Consider the following 21,196-nt stretch of genomic DNA (forward strand, 5'->3'; position numbering starts at 1 on the left):
CATGATTCTCTCTACAAGTGACAACTCTGCCCTCGGTTTGGAGGATTGAAATACAATTGTTAGTTCATTCACACGCACACACAATCATGTGTTTGTGTATGTGTGTATTTCCTTAACTAACTGGAAAAGTGATAAACTGTTTTCCCACATTTTGGGCTTCTTGAGCAGATGAGTCCATGTATGGAAACTGATTAATGCTTAATCAGTTAATTAATTATTAGTTTTGTATTAAAATTAATACTTTTTAATGTAATAAATTTTAAGTACTTGAATACTCTTTAATGCTAAGCAATGAAATAGTCTTATGAGGTGGGCTGAGCAAGTCATGCAATGCCATTTGCTCTGTTAGCCAGTGCCTCACCACCACGCCCTGCCTTCTTCTCAAAATTTGCCATCAGAAATTGCCATTTCACTTTTCCTGACAGCAAGGAATGTACACAGGCTGAAACTTCATATGGCTTCAGACGCAATTCTTCTAACTAAAGATAACCTATGCGTGCAACAGTGAGGTGTCGTGTAGCAAGACATCTAGCAATATACAGGAATGCACAAACTGGTCCTTCTTGCCCTTTGATTTTCTATTCTCCTGGGGTATGTTGAGTAATTCTCTGCAATCTTTTGCTTATGCAAAGCAAAAAAAAAATAGATTAACCTGACAATTTGCTCCTTATTTATGTCACAAGTATCCTTTGTGAAACTGGTTGATTACCCTGAGGGTATAAATAGCCTGTTTTTATTAATTGTACTTTAAAAGCAAATTCAGTTGACTCCAGTTTGCCCATACATTACAAAAATTATACCAGATTGCTTTCTGATTAAAAACGCCATCGTTACCTTAAAGTATTCACACATGTGACATCATAAAGCATATAATTGAGTTAAGATACCAACGCTGTAGCAAGTAGTGGAACAATTATTAATGATCACACTGAGAATAAGTCTTTTAAATTTTATCCACAACTCTGTTCATTCACTTGCTCAGTGCCATTAATGGTGAAAGTGAATGTTCCTAATGAGTGGAATGATGTTCTGTATAAGGCCTTCACTTATCATTATTCCCTTCGAGTGTGAGTCTTCAATCTGTTTTCATGGGGCCCTCCTGCCCAGCTATACAATTCATAGGCAAAGACAATAGTTTGTGAAAAGCAACTCCACAGCTGATGGTTTTCTAAGTGAGCATGAGGCTATTCACTTGCACATAATGACCCAAAGAGAGGAAAAGGAAAAAAGGCTTTCTGTTCCTCTGCATTTGTCTTCTACAGGACAGTTGTCTTGGCATTTGTCCTGACAATAAAGTCCTATTTGAGGTTTCTTGTTCTTGTTTTTGTTAAGTGAAGGTCACCTAGACAACCGCAAGGGGAATGAAACTGCAAGCCATTGGTAGGTGATTATTTCATCAAAGGGGTGTCAGCCATTTTTAACTGTGGCAAATCCTTTTATAATGTTGATACAGGGTTTTAGTTTTGATTTTTTTTTCCCCCATGATTGGAAATTGGCTGAATGAGATGTCCATGCTCATAGGCAGTGGATTAATAAACATTGCAAGAAAACTGGGAATCAGTGTAGCTCATATAACTGAAGTTGTTGTATGGGTGAACCTAAGGGCACGCATCACTGCACATACTGCCACATTTTGGACCAGTTGTAATTTCCGGGAGGTCTTCAAGGGCAGACCCATGATGGAATTAGTGCTGGCTAGTAGTGATAGATCGGGGGGGGGGGAATAGGAGGGTCTGATGTAGCTAGCTTTTCTATGTATTAATATCTTGTTTTTTCTTTTCTATATGACCATGAGGTTTTTTTCTTCCATCTACAGCACCTCAGAATTACTTCATGACTTTATGTCACCACTTTCTCTACCACACACTGAAAACCATCTCTTCTTTCCAAGGCAGAAGCCGGCTAGCTTGAGATTGGTAGCAGCTGCTTTTTGGGGGGAAGAGCAAGTGTTAATAACAGGGGAGCCACCTCAACATTTCACCATTCTTCTGGGAACTCTGGGCCTAATGGCACACCCAGATCTTGAGTGGCTTCTGGGAAGTCAAAATGGATAAAGTTCAGGCTGGAGAATGTTCCATAAAGCAGGTGTCACAGCAGAAAAGCCCTGCTCCCTAGGACCTGCCAAGAATTCTCCCTTGTTGATGGGACCTGCGGTATGCCCTCTCTGCTGGATTTGGTGGGGCGGGCAGATATAATCAGGGAACTATGCCCATCTCTGAGTTTCTGACTTCAGCAGCTTCCCACAGCTGTGAGATCTCTCTTGGTCATTGGACTGCTACCATTTGATTGCAAGAGCTCAGAGAATTTCCAGTTGATCCCAGATCAGATCTAGTGTTTTCTATGGGTGGCCTGTCTCTTGCATCTCATAGAAAGCAGGTTGATATGGTATGAATTCTTATACTTTATACTGACCTTACATAAAATTCCCTGAATATAATATATGGTAATATCATGGCCTGTCAAGAGAGAGTCCAGAAACATATTTCTTAATATGCTATCATGGTGACAGAAACTTTCCCACTCTAATCTATAGAGAAACTAATCTAGTTTATTTTAATTTATGGTTCTGTTGGGGATGAAAAGGTGGTAAAGCAAAATCATGCTTTTTAAACATGCATTGAACTGATTTGGTTGAGAGATAGGTGCCTTGTTTTTAGATCATAGCAGGGCTACACCAATGCATTTTGTTGTCTCTGATGATGGATAAGATAGGTACATTTGGACTGCATTTGGAATTAATTTTTTTGTCAACACTAATAATAGGACTGAGTCTTCCATTGCATCTAGAGAGAGGGGGGGGGGCATAGCCCACTAGTTTAGGAGGCAGAGATTTGGTTGTGGTGCATTTTATACCTCTGTCCTCCATCTCACTGACTCAGTAGTCAGCATCTATTTCCCTGAGGCAACTGCTTCACTCTGCCTGCCCAAACTCTGAATGTTATTGTATATACTTGAATATAAGCCCATCCGCAGAAAAGCCAACCTTCAAATTTTCAACCAAAATATTATGAAAATTGCACCACCGGTGAATATATATAATTTTCACAGTTGGTTTATCTGTGTGTGGTGCAATCTTTAAAGTATTTTGATTTAAATTTTGAGGGTTTGCTTATCTGTTGATGGACTTATAGATGCACATATACGGGATATAAAAGTATTTTAAGAAAGTATTGCAGTATGTTTTTCAAATATGCCCACCAACAGATAAGCCAAATCCAATTTGGGAGGTGTAGTTTGGCAACTAAAATTTGTTGTTGTTGTTAATTGCGAAGTCGTGTTCGACCCATTGCGACCCCATAGACAACATTCCTCCAGGTCTTCCTGTCCTCTACCATCTTCTGGAGTCCATTTAAGTTCTCGCCTACTGCTTCAGTGACTCCATCCAGCCATCTCATTCTCTGTCGTCCCATTCTTCTATTGCCCTCAATCTTTCCCAGCATTAGGCCCTTCTCCAGTGAATCCTTCCTTCTCATTAGGTGGCCAAAGTATTTGAGTTTCAACTTCAAGATCTGGCCTTCTAAAGAGCAGTCGGGGTTGATCTCTTCTAGGACTGATCGGTTTGAATGCCTTGCAACACCATAGTTCAAAGGCCTCAATTCTTTGTTGCTCAGCCTTTCTTATGGTCCAAATTTCACATCCATACATTGCAACTGGGAAAACTATGGCCTTGACTATACACACTTTTGTTGGCAGGATGATGTCTCTGCTTTTTAGTATGCTGTCTAGGTTTGCCATAGCTTTCCTCCCCAGGAGCAAGCATCTTTTAATTTCTTGGCTGCAGTCCCCATCTGAGGTGATCTTGGAGCCCAGGAAAATAAAATCTGTCACTACCTCCATTTCTTCCCCATCTATTTAGTATGTATAGTACATAGTATATATGTATAGTATATATCAGAATATTTTAAAATGTATATTATCAAGGAATTTGGAACTGTAATCAAGTGGAGCTTAGCTAAAATTAAAAACTGTTTTTCCAGGTTTGAAATTAAAGTATTCCATACTTATTGTTTGAAATAACCTTACCTTTTTTCCGTTTCATCTGTCAGACAAGTTTACATATCCTTAAGTACTTTCTTCTTCAATCTTTCCTAAGCCACAGAGTTCAGAAAATCCTTTCATAGCTCCCTTTGTCGTACCTCTACAGTTGCTATGAACACCAAAGTTATTTTCGTTTTTCCATTTAATAGCTTGATCTAGGAGCTGGAGAAGTTAAACAAAGCATGGAATGAAATATAAGTTTTATAAAAGAAATTCTAGGGGGTGAAGGAAAGTGACAGTACTTTAGTAACCTTGGTTGATCTCAAAAAAGCTAAGCAGATTGGCTCTAGACAATATTTGTATGGAAGACTACTAGAAGATACTAAAGTGTAGGCTAAACTGAGGAGTTTGTTTTAAAAAAATCCTAAAAGAAAGTGATGGCACACTGCTCCTGTACTGTTGCCAAGAAATCAAGCTTAACTTGAGAGATCCTTCTTTATTTTTTTTAAAAAAAGTATTTGGCTATGCAGTTCACAATATACTCCTGTCTTTTAATTTTTAAATGCCAGGTTGCAAAACCTGGCATCCCCAATGATGAAATCCAAATAAGGATCATGAAAGAAAAGGAACAGCCAAATATATCATACAATGATTAGTGTAAATCATTATTTTGAATCAGGCGATTTGTGGATAAAGGAAACAGAATATTTTAAGGATACATGGTGACGTAGAAAGACTGCTGTTGCTACTTAAAAAAAATCCTAACACTGGGCTTCTAACATATTCAATATATTCAAGAACTTTTATTTTTATGTTTCGTCTATTATCATTGGCTTCCGTGTTGGCAAAGCCTTCCTTCCTCTTCTTTGTGCAACTTGATGCATGGTTGCACCATGTTTGTCATGTAAACTCTCTCTAGCTTTGTAATGCTTTCATTTGCAGGAAGTTGCTTGTTATTTAAATAGGAGGAGAACTCAAGCAAAATCAACCTATCCTCCTTCTTAAGTTATTACTATCAGTCTTCTACTCCCCTTGTTTTGAGCAACACCAATTTATCCAGTAGAAGAGAGATCTCTAGCTCAGGGTTGAACAGCGGAGTCCTTTGTGCTCTCTGAGCTTGCTGCTAGTGAATGTGGAGTTTGCTCTGTTTATATAGAGCAGGGGTCTTCAAACTTGGCTTTTTATGACTTGTGGACTTCAATTCCCAGAATTCCTCAGCCAACGTGCCTGGCTGAGGAATTCTGGGAGTTGAAGTCCATAAGTCATAAAAGGGCCAAGTTTGAAGACCCTGATATAGAGTAACTTGCCCTGTCAGGAAAGCAAGAGTATGTGTGTGGTTTTATTTTTGGCAGTTCCAAGGGAAAAAAACTACATCCCCACCAACGCTGGCAGGACAAGCTCTTGTATATAAACAGACCCCCACACTCCTCCAGCACTGTTGGTGTTACCTAGTTGGAAAATGAAATGTCTACTCCACTATGATTTATTGTTACAGTGAGAAAGAATACTAACAGTACCATTTGTCACCTAAGAGACTTAAGTTAAAAGCTTGTTTTAGTAAAGAGAAAGGCAAGAGACTGGAAGGTGGTGATAGGAAATTCCTGCTTCAGTACTTGTGCTCAACAAGAATAGGATTACTTTATTGGAGAACTAGAACTGAAGAAGCAAGAGAAATTCAAGACCTCTTGTGTTTGCCTGGAGTAATATGGAGTTGTAATCTTGTCAAACAAGAGGCTCATTCTGCTTCCATGAATATGACTTAAAGGCTTCTGTTTTAAGATCATGACCTTAACTCATTGCTATCAAAGAATATCAGGACTCACCACAAGTAGTGCAGAGTTCCACTGAATTGATGTAATTTTACATTTAAATTGCTTTTTAACTTCAACACAGATAAAAGCAGGTATGTTTCTCAAAGATTCAGGTGAGTCCATAAATGTGCAGTTTTGAATACATTCAGCTGTGAATGGGAGTCCAGTACAATCTGTGAAAGTTGACCACCAACTTTCATCCACAGAGTCTCCCACAGCGCACATTGTAGGTTGTTGGCAATGAGAACCAAACTTTCTTGTAGCTGCTGGTCACAATAGGAGTATTCCATTTCTGAGAAAAAAGTTATTTTACTCTTCAGTCTGTTCGGTGTAGTGGTTAAGGCATCAAGCTAGAAACCAAAAGACTGTGAGTTCTAGTCCCGCTTGTATACCGAGCCAGCTGGGTGGCCTTGAGCCAGTCACACCTCTCAGCTCTAGGTTGGAGGCAATGGCAAAACACTTCTGAAAAACCTTGCCAACAGAAGTATAGACATTTGTCCAAGCAATGTCAGAGAATCGGACATAATTAAATAGAAGGGAAAAAAACCTCCCCGGGCAGCTCAACTATCGATATATGAGGGTACCAACATGATTCCTTATTAATATTTCACATCATAATTCTGCAAAAAATGTTGCTTAGGATAATCAAATTCCAGCTTATTTTCAGATTCTGTTTATAGTCACCATTGATAATTGTGGGAGGCACGGATCTTTACATCCAATTAGGGTTGGCATTAGATCAAAATTAATGTAACTCCTAGTTTCTGCTACAAATGTGAAGAATCCAGGCACCTAACCACAACAGATGGCTAGAAGGGATTTTTTTTGGGGGGGAGAGGTACAAAGATTAGATACCATAACCAAAGTTTATACACTGAAGTTTTAGGGCTCATCTTTCTTCCCTTCCTCCTGGTAACTTCCTGGACAAGTCCCTGCAGTTTTCTTGGCAAGATTTCAGAAGTTATTTGCTTTTACCTGCTTCCTAGGGCTGAGAGGGAAGGATTGGTCCAAGGTCACCGAGCTTGCTTTATGCTTAAGGTGGGACTAGTCTCCTGGTTTCCTCTCTTCTGCTTAACCACTACAGCAAACAATTTACTTCCTGGTTTATTTTGTCATTTTATTTATTTGTGAGCCATTTATGGGCAGGAATATATTACTGGTGACAGGGGAAATGAGAATTCTCACATTAATAACATGAGAATTGTGAGTATTAATAAATAACAATAATATAAACACTGGATGCTTGTTTTCCCGTTCAGAAATTCCATCTCACGGAATGAAGGTAATTCTCTCCTATTTTAGAGAGCGCTCTGGTGTGTTTAAAAGAACATGTGATGTTGGCGTTCCAGGCAAAGCCTTACATTTGTGACACCTTCTTAATGTAATCTCTCCTCCTATTTGAAGAAAAGAATAGAGAAAACAAGGCTGTTACACCTATAAGCTCCTAATAATGGAGAGGCTGATAAGACTCGCTCTAATCACTCTGAAAGTATATTTAGCCAAACATGCATACAGAAGCAGTTTCCGATTTTTGCACTGAATGCATGACAATTCCCAACATAGTCCAGGCTCATAGGCATGAAGGTGGAGGAGAATTACATCTGTATCCAGGCAGATACTTCCACAAGGCTAGAGTTGATTCTGAAAGTAGTTTTTTATGGTTGTTTTTCCCATTTTCATTCTGCCATGCAACATGTTAATATATTTCTCTGCAAATATAATCACTTGTTTTCTTCTGAGAGAGGTGAGAAAGAGACTGCTTAAAATTTCACTCAGATGCTTGGCTAATTGATTACGTGTGTTAGTTTTTTATTTCAACATAGCAAACAGCTCTCCTGAGAACTGGGCTCATATTCCTAGATGGAGAGTAACAATCTGTCCCTCTATCTTTCTCTCTTTCTTTTTCCAGTTTGACCAACAATGCTTGCTGTGGATTCATTTTTATAAATAGTGCAGGCAGCATAAAGAAAAAAGAACGTTCCTTCCATAGGAATTTGATTTAAAGAATTGTTTTGTGTCTTGATTTGATATTTTTTTTTTTTGCTTAACAATAATATTAAGAAAGTGTATTTGGATTTTGAACCCTTCAAAATGAAACTTTTGCTTGTCATATAATCAAAGGTAGGTTATAATAATTACTAAATAAAACTTAAGCATTCAGCATTTTGAAAGCATAATTCAAAATGTCCCTAATGTATTTTCCATTCCCTTAGGCCTGATCATTGTTCTAGGCTGACCTAATTACTTGAAGCTAATGAAGAGAAATAGGGGGGAAACATGGCTTAGGAAGGTTTATTCAGAAACCAAAATTACTACAAACAGTCCTGAATTCCAATTCTGCATAACATTAGATTACCAGAAAAAGGATTTCTGTGGAAGAGAATATAAATTAAACTTACCAGGAAAATTAGTTTTACATAAGTTTCATTGACTAAGCCATTGCATCCAGTACTGAGGAGAGAGGCACTTCTTGCAAATAAAGATCTGTTAATAAAGCATAATAGATGAGTCCCTTTTTATGCAGCTGAAAAAGCTTGGCAAAAGTATAAATAAGTGAAAGAATCCCTGTGTACCAATAAAATATTTGAAATGTGCCCCACAAGATATGCTGAATCGTAGGTTCTCATTTTGGCTAGTTCGTGTTGGATACAGTACTCACATCCAGTGGACTATGTGTTATTTCATCCATGAAATGCTGGTGTTTGTTTTCTGCTGAATGCCTGCTGATCAGTAGCAAGATACTATCTCCGGGTTAGCCATTCACAAGCAAGAAGATGTGAATAGTATGATTTAAATGGCCAAAAGGTTCATTTAGATTCTTAAGCAGATTGGCTCAACCCACCAACTGGCATATTCCCCATTTTGCCATCTAGACAGGATATGCCTCCTGTTGCAATCTATTTTCCATTTCAGCGTCTGTCACTTTTGGTCTGCTATGTGCCTTTATATTCAAATGCCGCAGTGCTAGCAGAACATGTTGATTTTGATTATAGCAGTTGGCTTCAAACATGTGTATGTCAGTAACAAATTGGATGAGTGGCACCATGAAAGAACAGGAACCTAAGTACTGTTTATTTGGGTTGGCAGCATTTGCCCTGTGGTTTGCCAGATCACAACTCTGCAATATGAATTAGTTAATTACTTGTCTGGAATCATAATTGGATTGGAGGATCTCTCTCCTGAGATGGAGCTAGATTTGTGAATGTCTGAATATAGCCACACAATGTCTGTATGTAGCAAAATACATGCATTTGTTTCCTTGACCTGAGATAGCGCAGCTATCTGAAATGTTTGCGAACAGTGGGATTTAGGGGCACACAGGATGATAGCAGAGGAGAGTACAGACATGAGTAGATCACGATGAAATATTTTTGGCACACAGTTATTTAAAAAGACACACACAGTGACTTCCTACCATTTAATAAATTGAACAGAACCTTAGAATTAGAATAATTTACAAACAGAAAATTATTTGTACTATATATATAGATTACCAAAGCTCCTGATGCATGGGGAGACTTTTGCCTTGTTTATATTCTTGTGTGTTTGTTTGTTTAATTTTTCATTCATTCACATTTCTATATTTCCCATCATACTTAGGTGACTCCCCCATTCTGCCACCATTTTACATCTGGTTCTGACATGTTCTCTCTCATCCTTCTATTTTGTACCTGGCTTTACTTTTTACATTGCAATCACTGTTTTGTATCTGGTTTCAAGATTTGGTTAAAAAAAAAAAATGCAAGGAGATCCCACAAGCTTGAATCTTGCCCTATCAAACCCATCCACAATGTTTGCATACTCAAATAGGATCCACAAACTAGCTAGCTAACTAATATTTTTGAAAGAATTGGTGTAGAATTTGCAGTATATATTCTGACATTTTAAATAGGAGGGAGAGCACAGTCTTTGGAGAAGGGGTCCAATACTTTTATTTATATTTATTATTTCTTTTATTAATCTAATTGATATGGCTATCCAAGAAACTCTGGGCAGCAAACAACAAAAGCAGAGGATTACATGAAAACAAAAACCAACTAGAACTGCATCAAGACACAATATAAACATAACTGGACATTTGTACCCATGTCAGAGCCCCCAAATTAATATTCTGCCTTGAATGGGCAGTGCCGGAATGCAGAAGACATGGTTCTAGGGATCTGCTAGATGACATTGCTTTATTGATGATACCTGGAGCTTGCCCACTCTGCCAGGCCTGGTAGAAAACCCAGAGGAAAGGTGCCTGACTTCAAATCTACTTTCCTAACAATCCATAAATTAAACAAAATATCAACATATACTGTTAATAGCTGGGAATTAGACAAGGACCCAAAGAGTAGTTTGCCATGTCATGTGAATCAGCATCATAGACGTAAGATAGGCATTAATGTTTTTTTCAAGTGTAAAGTGCTTGGCAATTCCTCCAAACACAAGCTTGTTGGGGGAAGTCAAGTTTATTTCTGAAAGCAAGTAATCTGGAGTGGGAACAGTAAATAATTTTCACTAGTAGGCTCCATTTGTGCCAAGACATGAGCTATGCGCCACCATCCTGCCCTTATAAATAGTGCAACTTGAAATACACTTTTTTTAAATGCTATCATTGATTTGTTTATATTTGCTTGTACATAAGGGAAAAACTCAACTTTCTTGCAAGTCACTGTGCCCTTAAAATAATTCCTAGTGTGAGCTGTTAAATTTACTGTTAGCTTCCTTAGTGTAGTATGTATCTTCATTTTTGAGTGACATGTGTTTCTTGTGCCAACAACAAAATGGTGACATTTGAAATACTGTTATTCAGAAGGTGAACCAGAAAGCTAAACACCATTCCCTCCCCCTGCAAAGTTTCATTCCATTCCATCCAACTCCATTTAACCACCTTGCCTCCTCCAAAGTTTTCCTTTGGGAGATTATCAGAAAAGGGCATTTTCCAGCTAGTGAACAACTAATTAAGTGCAAAATCTCAGGATCTATTTCTGAGTCACAGAGGACAATGCCAAATGATTGCCCTGGGCAGACTGTAAAAATCAGAGAGAAACTGTAGAAAGTGTAGAACACCTCAATCATTTCGAGTTTTATAGGTCAAATTTTGCACCCCCGCATTCTGGAAGGCAGCAGAAACTCTCTTGGGTAACTATGTCCCAGGGACCTGGTTACAGAAATCCACTGGATTTGCGTGCACGCGCGCACACATACACACACACACCAACCCAACTCAGTAACCCAAAATCATCATAAACACAGTCTCTAAGCAAGTTTTGGTTGTGACTAACCTAGAGCCACTGCTGTAATTCAATATATGTTTTGCATTTGTAAATATGCAGATAATAAACTTCTAAAGCTTATTGCTATCGACATTTTTTATTAAAAAATATGTGTATTTACTTATAAAAAAGTAAAGGTTTCCCTGTCAGTCGTGTCTGACTGTAGAGCATGGTGATCATCTCCTTTTCTTGCCCAAGAGAACTATCTTTGTCCAAAGACAATTTCCATGGTCATGTGGCCAGCATGGCTATACGCCAAAGTGCATGGAACGCTGTTATCTTCCCACCGAAGTGACCCCCTCCTCAGGAATTTCACCTCCTCGTGGCTGCTTCTAAAATGGCGCTTTTCTTGTTCATTAAGCAAACATGCCTTTAAAGCCTCAAAATTTAGTTCTTGCTCTTCTTTACACTCAAATATTGCAGAACTGTGTCCCAGGTTTTATCTAAACTGTTCAACACCAATAAAACCTTCTGGGACTCAGGGAATTTAATCCCATGTTGTTCTAAGTCCAAAAATAAACTTTGCATTTTATTTAAATGCTGTTCCACAGATTCACCTGGTTGAAAATAGGCCCTGTAAAGTTTTCTTGACAATTGCACTATATTGCATGCAGAAACATTCACATGCACAGCTCTCAACTTCAACCAAATCTCCTTTGCAGTCTTTAAATTTGCAACATTTAGAAATTGTTCATCTAAATTCAAGATGAGATAAGCCATTGCTCGATCATGACTCTTCTAATCAGCAGTAGCAAATACTTGTGATGGATTTTCTACAATATACCACAGCTCTTTAGCTTTCAGCAAACATTCCATTTTTGCAGCCCATATAATGTAATTCTTCTGGCCCAAACGAGGCACACAGCTTTCTTTAAATTCCATTGCAGCCATTCTGCTAATTCTGCCTTGTTCTTATACTTTCTAAACACAGGCAATTTCTTCCAGCTTTAAATTACAATGCAGTCCTTAGTAAGCTCTGGGCCCTTAACCTGTTAGAGAATTTTAATTTCTCTATTGGTGAAAAATAAATCAGAAGCTCTCAGAGTTGACTGCATTTAGCTGATTCAAAATAACTTCTTTATATTTATATCAAAATATTTACAATACCATATATTCTTATTTACAACAACATAGCTCAATTGAAGACTTCTTACAGATAGATACAGAGACAGACCTGAGACTGGAAATCCAGTTCCTAACTCAATACCTTTTGCACAGACTCAGTAGCACTTTCTTCACATTGGCTGACTGAGTTACCACATGACTCTTCCTGCTCATGAATATTCCAACAGTATATTTATAGCAATAGCACTTAGACTTATATACCGCTTCACAGTGCTTTACAGCCTTCTCTAAGCGGTTTACAGAGTCAGTGTATTGCCCCCAACAATCTGGGTCCTCATTTTACCGACCTCGGAAGAATGGAAGGCTGAGTCAACTTGAGCCAGTCAAGATCAAACTAGCCTGCAATACTGCATTCTAACCACTGCGCTTCCATGGCTCCTATATACTTATATACCACCTTTATTATTAAAATTTCAGCCAAAGAAAAAGCAGCAGTTGCATTACCAAAGTGATTTATAACTATAAAGCTGTCTACAGTCTCATCCCCAGATATCTAGATATCAGCATTTCTAGACAGGTCCAAAGGAAAGTTATAAGCAGGACAGGAGAACAAGCCTGACACTTGTGTTTTCTTATATTTCCCAATGCTTAGTATTGAGAGGCACAGTACTTCTGATACTAAAGGCAGCCGACACCACCTGGAGGTAGCTCAAGAGTCTTATTTTGAACCAGGGAATGTGGAATGGCACTTTAAAATGGGGAAAGATCTGCAGATACAAAATGCTCTAGTCCAGAGGTCCCCAACCTTTTGAGCACCAGGGATTGGTTCCGTGGAGAGAGGTTTTTCTGCAGACCGGAGGGGGCGTGGTTTCACATACTGCCTGCATCCTGCGGATGGGGCTTTGCTTGTTTGCGCGACCTGGTTTCTGGTATGCCACAGACCGGTACCGGTCCACAGACCGGGGATTGGGAACCCCTGCTCTAGTCTATGCAATCAAAGATAGCATGTCCTCCCAGGCATCCACTGTTAATTAAAACATCTGAATCCATTTGGAAATAATTGCTTTTGCCTGTGAAGCTAGGGTCTTGTTTCGACAGAGAAATCTATGTAAGCATCATATTTAATGATAGCTTTGCACTAGTGAAAATTCTGCAAAATGGACAAGTGATATTTGTCAACTCCATTTGCCCCCTGAAAAGCCAAGCTCATTTGCCCCCAGCTGAGTTTTTGCTTGTTTATTATAGTTATTAAACCAGTGGGCATGGGTGGGATACAGTCAGTTGAAACCAAAAAAGTAACCCAATTTTAAAGAGTCTTCACCCAGCTCTTTAGAAACCTGGCACATTCTAGCAGAAAAATAGGTCTAGAGAATCTGAAAATTCTGCTGAATCCCCTTGCATTGTACTGAACATAATGAAATTCTCAGTCATGGAGATGGTGGATATTAAATATCCTACTTTGAGCATCAGCTATTTCCACTTGCACAAAGCAATATTATGTTTCCTATGATGGAATCCATTTCCCAAGGATGTCTGTTTTAATTGAAATGATTAGGTGAGGACAGGCACTGAAAATTACACTGGAGAGAAGAAGGGTGCAAATCCATTATCCACAGTTCATTTTTCTAATTAAAAACCCCACACTTACACAGAGAGATTACTTTCCATTGTGGCAGTTTCCCTCTATTATTTTCCCCAGGTGTGAGTAGAAGGGGAGGGGAGGGAGGGAGAGAGAGAGAGAGAGAGAGAGAGAGAGAGAGAGAGAGAGAGAGAGAGAGAGAGAGAGAGAGAGAAGGAGGAGAGGAAGGAAGGGAAGGAAGGAAGGAAGGAAGGAAGGAAGGAAGGAAGGAAGGAAGGAAGGAAGGAAGGAAGGAAGGAACAGTTTGTCTCTAATTGTACTTCAACACTGGTCCCATGTTTTCTGTGATTATTCCTCAGCCATGAAAGTTTGGAGCACCAAATGTAACTCATTGCATAATTATTATTTCAATATTAATTATGCAGGTAGATCTCAACTTTTGACCCTTCATTTAGCAGCGGTTTGAAGTTCCATCTGAAAAAAACGACTTGCAACTGGTCTTCGTACTTATGACTATCACAGGGCCCCTGCAGTCCTGTGATCAAAATTCAGGCACTTGGCAACTGACCTATATTTACAATGGTTGCAACACTCTGGGTCACATGATTGTCATTTGCGACCTTCGCAGCCAGCTTCCAACAAAGCAAAGTTAATGGGAGAAGTTGGATTCACTTAATGACCATGGGATTCGCATAATGACTGTGGTCATTCACTTCACAACCACAGGAGAAAAAGTGATAAAATTGGATGTGACTCACTTAGCCACCGCCTTACTTAGGATAAAGGTTCCAGAGCCAATTGTGATTGTAAGTCAAAGACTACCTGTATAAATAAAGCAGTCCCATGAGAAGGCTCATCTTCCTCAGTTGTCACCCCACTGGGAGTCAAGGCAGTTATTAGATAAGAAAGACCTGTAAGATTGATCTCCTAAGCTTAGTTGTTGCAATCAGGAGGGCATCCGCAACTCCCTTTGTATTGTGGGAATGGAAGTTTTTGTGCCCTCATACCAACAAACCATTGCTATAGTCTCCACATTTTGTTAGTATTTTCCTCTGCAGTAACCAGATCATAAATATTCAATCCAACTATGACCTGTGGCTTAAGATAGGGGTCCCCAACCCCCAATCCGTGGACCAGTAGTGGGCCGCAGCATGCCAGCAACTGGTCCACACAAACCATCCACGGGATGCAGGCAGCACACAAAACCACACCCCCTCTGGTCTGCAGAAAAACCTCTCTCCAGGTAACCCGTCCCTGGTGCCCAAAAGGTTGGGGACCCCTGATTTAAGATATACCAATTTTATTCAGTGTATTTCAGCACATGTGTGAATGTTCTTTCTTCAAAGCAGAAACACTTTCTGGATAAACAAGAGTTTAGGTCAGTCAGATCTGTAAAAGTTTAAAGCCAGCTATTTCTTCCACAAATTGGCACTTAATCAAGGGTCATTGAGGCATCTTCAGATTAGGTGATCTCTTGATTTGAGTTTTGTGGATAGCTTAAATGGGTTTAGCACATTATCTTTTCGCTATAGTCTGCCCAAAAGATAGATTTGATGTCTGTGAGTAAAGACATGAAATTGCTATAGGCCTGCACTCTTCTAGTCTGCCACTTATTTGATTTATATGATAAGTGATTTCTGATGACCCTCTGAGGTACTGAACCATTAGAGAGCTGTGTTGTGTGCTGATAAGAAATCTTCTGAGATACCTAAATGTTCCTTCTTCTTTCCTTCTCTTCTTCTTTCTTAGACTTTTAAAAAAAAAACATTAGGTGTCTCGCTGTTCCTGGAATAAAGTATCTTTTAATGCATGGTGTTGCTATCTTGCAAGCCTGAATAATATTTTGAAAGATAAAACATGTATAAATCAATGGTACTCTGACAAAAACTTTAAAACCAGCTTATATACCAAGCATTGGTCCAATTGCTCTTTGTTCTTTTTTTTTTTTAAGTGTGTTTGCAGTATTAGAATAAATGGAGGATCAGGGACTAGATAGCAGTCTAAAAAGCATTTTTCCCATCTCTTACTCTAAATAACAATAGCTCTGAAGAGTGAGTTTCTTATGGGGAGAAAGGGGGACAAATGGCATGTGCATTGTGACATTACAATGCAAATTCCACCCTTTTGTATTTATACAAGGGGCAGAGTTTGCATTATGATGTCACAATACATTTTCATCATTTCAATAAAGAATTTGCTTGCTGGTGACAAGCAAAGGTCTTCAGAAGCAAGAGAGGGCTAGGTATTTAGAAGTAAATTGTGCAAAGGCATCCTTGTTTATATTGTTTTGTCCCACCCATTTGCGCACGTGCACGCGCGCGCGCGCACACACACACACACACACACACACAAACATTACCTGCTGGTGTAATCCTTACAGTAAAATCTAGGTACTGTATATTTTCTCCAGCATCTGGCATCTTGTGCTGAGTGGGGTCCATTCTCAAGTAAGTGGGCATAGAGTTCGGGAGTGACTCATGCAGAACTCCCAGAGGCGCATTCACACTCTGCATTCTTGTGTTTTATTTATTACACAATAAAATGTTTTATTGTTCAATAAAATATTATGCTCTAAGGGAAGTTTGCTTTATAGCATTATGATTGCAGTTCTGGCAGAGAGTGTGTTGGTAAGCAGTGGACAAATCCCCTTCAAATGATGTTGCTGTACAGCCCCTCCTTCCAGGTTGTTTTATATATACGTATCAGCCAATATGTTCATTGTTGTTATTGTAATGTTTAATCATCCCTTTATTGTATATTATTTTATTTATTTTCACTTAAAAGAACCAGAACAGTGCCCAAAGCAATGTGTGACAATGATATACAGCTATTAAAAACATCCATTATACAATGCTAAAAGGGAAACACATATGCTGATAACATGCAGTAGGCATCAATTCTAAAAAAAGTTAATCTAAAGCAGTATGATCTCACAAACACCTGGTAAATTGATAAATTGTTGCCTAACTTTTGACAACACAGACACCACCCTCACTTGTCTCAGGAAAGGATTCTATAATTGGGACATCAAGGTTCAGAATGAGCTGTCCTGAATCACAGATATAGATCATTCTCAGAGATGGAATCTAATCAGGGCCTCACAAGTTAGCCTCAGTTTGTTTTCAGCTTCAGTTTACTGGTCTCATCCCACCAACACTGCCTTCAGGCAATCATCCAGCTCTTCTTCTGATGCCAATGAAATGGAGAGAGAATGCTGAGTCTTCTACTAAACTTCTAAACTTCTACTCTAGATGACAAGGTCACAGCTGAAGAAACATTCCATGTTGTGCTGCCTAAAAGAGAAAAAAATCAAGTAGAGAAGAAGATATTAAATGAGGTAGAAATTCAAGTATGCAAAGGGCCATATTAGATAGGTTCCAAGTAGAAGCTATTGTCTTTATAATTTTAGTGCCATTCTTAATTTTCTTTTTTTTTATTGAAAAGTTTTATACAAGTTTTTAACAATATCCCTCCCTAAAATAACCCCCTCCCTCCCCCCCACTTCCCAGAGCTGGTTACAGGGTTACAAATAAACAAACAAATTCTAAATAAACTTATCCAACTATACAAATAATAAAATCAATAATGTACTTTAACTCGAATACAAAACAAATTTAAGCAAATAAAATATATAAAAAAGAAAAAGAAAAAAACAAAAATAACAATATAAGCAATTCCAAATTAAAAAAACTAAAAATTATTCATAATCTAAATAATACATTTTAATCCAATATCAACTCTATTTACTCTACATGTAATTTATCCATCTTCTCCACTCCATATTTCTTTTAAACAACCATTCATCCATAATAAACACAAAATTTTCCTTCCAATATAACCCGACCAACAAACTTACATTCGATAAACTTGGCTATTTGCTTTTTTTTCCCACCCCTAAGTAAATCTATTAATACCCTCCTGCTTAAAAAGTTTCAACAAATCATTCATCTTAATCACTAAAACTCATCAACAGAGATCATTAGAATTTCTTTTACACATTTCCCATAATATCTAATAATTATTTTTATACACTTTAAATTAAAAATTTTATAATATATATACTCCCAAATATTTAAACTTTTCCACTAAATCGTCACCTTCTATTATTCTTTTTCTTTACATCTACATACTACACAAATCATTCACTATTCCTTTAAAACATACTATTTATTGTTCTTTTTCTTTACTTCTACGTATTACACAAATCATTCAGTATTCCTTTAAAACATCTTCTATCTCAAAAAACTACTACAAAAGTTCATCATTTTCTTTTCTTTATTCCAACATCCCCCTTCTGCTGTTCTTTTACTTTACGTCTATAGGCTGCACGAGTCATTCTCGGTTTCTTTAAAAAATCTTCTGTCACAAGAGACTGCTGCAGAGGTTCAGCCTGTATGTCTCCTACATCCAATAACATAACGCCTTCAACCGGCTGCCCTTCCGACTTTTCTTCTGTAATCTCAGGTCGTAAAGATGATGGAGAGCCCGCCTTCAAAACAAAAGTGTAAAAATCTTTCGCCTTTGAAATTGTGTTACGTCTGTGATATATCCCCGCATAATTCACCGCTATTCCAGCCGGTATCTCCCATCTGAACCGAACCTGTCGTTTTTTGAGCTCATCAGCCAAAAAAGCAAAATCCTTTCTTTTTCTAAGAATTTTTGAAGGTATTTCTTTTAAAATTATAACATCTTGAGTTGCAATTTGAAATCTCTGCTTATAAAAAGCCTGTAAAATTTCATTACAAAGTGATCTTCTAGAAAAATAAATAACCACGTCTTGTGGCAAATTCCTCTGCCTCGCAACCCTTGAATTAACCCTAAAAACTTTTTCCATCTCTCTCAGTATTTCTTCAGGCTCAGCCCCCAAAATGAAAGCTATATCTTTTACCACCACTTGTCTCAAATACTCTTGTGTGTTTTCCTTCTTTCCCCTTATTCTTAAAGCAAATTCCATGTCTCTATATTGTAACATTGTAATTTCATCCAGTATTATTTCCGCCTTATTTTCTACTTTATCAACCAGTTTTTCAGAATTTTCCACAACATCATCAATACGATCATCCAGTCGATCTATATGACCAACAAACTTTTGAAACACAGACGCAATGTCCTCTCTCAGTTCCCTAATTTTATTTTCAAGAAATTCCTCCATCTCTTCTTTAATCTGTCTTGCCTTTTTTCCCAAGGCCTCCTGTAAATCTTTAAATATAGATGCTGGTAACGATGGAGAAGGTGGTGGTAACTTAAACTTAGCTTGCTGAGCTGTCTGCATTACCGGGAAGATCGAGGCTTTAGAAACAATAGAAGCTCCGAGACGCTTTGAAGCCATTTTAATTTTAAGACCACTTGTTAAAAAATCTGCTAAAATCTTATAAAATCAACAAATACCAAAAAAGAGGGGGAGGAAAAAAGACAAAAGCTCCCTTAAAAGGAAAAAAAAAGATTCTTGCATTTTATATAAATACAAAATCTGTTACATTGTTTCAAATAGACGTTCCGATCCTTTCACTCAAAGAATCAACATCTCAGCACCATTTTTCACCACTCTTAATTGAAAAAAAAAGGAAAAGATAAATTCTTTTCCAGAGTTAAAGTCTCAAAATAATCACCATTTTAATCTCTCCTGGTCAGCTCTGTCTGCTTTAAATTTTACTCACAAATTCATTTTAAGCGCAGATGTGGAAGCAGCGTCTAGCTTTGCCCTGGATAAAAATCAGGGCAAAGGCATCCTGGAATGTGGAGGACACCTCAGACTCCGTGGGAGCTCTCACCCTCCGACCACCAAAAAGAAAGCTTTGGGGTCTCGGGGAGCTCTACCACTATCTGAGGAAAGCTCACCTCCTCCCCTTCGCCTTGGGAGAGAGGTTCCAAGCCGCGAGACAGCTGTTGCTCGCTGTCTCAGCTGGCTTTGACACATCCCAGGGCGGACAGCTGAAAAAAGCCGCCATCGCCATGGCAGTCACCACCGGAAGTCCCCATTCTTAATTTTCTTAACAAGTTGTTTTTCTAGCTAAATCAACTAGCAGCATATCAAAATGAAAAAGTTGGAAAATGTAGGTTGCAGAGACTATTTGCCTCTGCCCTCTCAAGAGACAGAATCATCTACCCACATTCTGGTGTTGTGGGCCACAGAAGAGAACAAGTACCCCATAGAAAACTGCCATTGGGAGTAGTTCACTCCAAACAATGGAGCTTTCCTGAATAATGAGATTTGTGTATCCATGCTCAATAAACTTGGCTAATTTGTTCAAGGGTTTGGCATGGATAGTAACATCATGCCTTAAACATGAAAAATGCCTCTAATCTTATGCATACTTCTCTGGAAATAAATACACCTGGGCCTTATTTCTATAAGGAAAGTATCTATTAGTCCCTTGAAGGTCAGATCATTGTAGAGATCTTGATGAATGTTTATGAAGGAACAAAAGAAGAACAGAAAAAAAAAATCTATTGACACCATTAAAGTGACATTCAAGGAAGTGTAGATTGAATTGCAGCCCATGTTCCTAGACTGCTTTTTGCTAAGGTAATGTGCAAATACTGGCTAATATAGTAGCAGAACAGCAATGACAACGAAACAAAGAGCCAATACTTGAATCAAAGGCACATTTGCCATTTTCACTTTTTTGTTCAAATGATTGACATGGGAAATTTTAAGAAAGCCTGATGTGTCACTTTCAAAAACAAACAGTCTCTCCTAATTTGTGGCATAATGAAACCCATATTAAAGTTTACAAATGCTCCATATGGTCTTTGGAATTCCTTTCTAATGAAGCTATTTCTTTTTAAAATAAAATTAAAGCAACAGTGAAGATGTAAGAGTTCCCAACATGCTACTTGACCATTTTCTCTTGTGCATTTTATGCTATTTAACTCTTGGCAAATTTAAAATGAACTCTTTTTTTTTTTTTTTTTTTGTTAAAGACTGGCAACTATTAAATGGTATCAAATATTGATATATTGTTCAGACTGTACATAAGAGCCATGGTGGCGCAGTGGTTAGAATGCAGTATTGCAGGCTAATTCTGCTGACTGCCAGCAGTTCAGTTCTCTTTGGCTCAAGATTGACTCAGACTTCCATCCTTTTGAGGTCAATAAAATGAGGATCCAGATTGTTGGGGGCAATAATGCTGACTCTGTAAACCACTTAGAGAGGTAAGTTTAAGTGCTATTGCTAGTAATGTGGAAAGTTGGCATCAGTCAGAACCACTTCATATCTAACATACCATAACAGTTTTTTCAAGAAGAATGTTGTTGTTGTTGTTAGTTGCAAAGTCATGTCTGACCCATCGCAACCCCATGGACAACGTTCCTCCAGGCCTTCCTGTCTTCTACCATCTTCTGGAGTCCATTTAAGTTCAGGCCTATTGTTTCAGTGACTCCATCCAGCCATCTCATTCTCTGTTGTCCCATTCTTCTGTTGCTCTCAATCTTTCCCAGCATTAGGCTCTTCTCCAGTGAGTCCTTCCTTCTCATTAGGCGGCCAAAGTACTTGAGTTTCA

The 21,196-nt window shown here is 38.3% G+C and overlaps 1 protein-coding gene and 1 long non-coding RNA gene across 2 annotated transcripts in view; one reads left to right on the forward strand and one right to left on the reverse strand.

The window, feature by feature from the left end:
• TMEFF2 (transmembrane protein with EGF like and two follistatin like domains 2) overlaps window positions 1-21,196 on the forward strand; it is a 281,771-nt gene that overhangs the window by 133,608 nt on the left and 126,967 nt on the right. The gene's annotated exons all lie outside the window — the stretch shown is intronic.
• On the reverse strand, window positions 4,126-8,534 carry LOC120312521. Its single transcript, XR_005557912.1, has 3 exons — window positions 8,449-8,534; window positions 8,189-8,273; window positions 4,126-4,200 (listed from the first exon to the last, which is right to left on the reverse strand). It is a non-coding gene; the product is annotated as an uncharacterized LOC120312521 (long non-coding RNA).

This window comes from Crotalus tigris, unplaced genomic scaffold, assembly GCF_016545835.1.
Source record: "Crotalus tigris isolate CLP2741 ecotype Arizona unplaced genomic scaffold, ASM1654583v1 scf7180000018515.689212, whole genome shotgun sequence".
NCBI classification, from domain to species: Eukaryota; Metazoa; Chordata; class Lepidosauria; order Squamata; family Viperidae; genus Crotalus; species Crotalus tigris.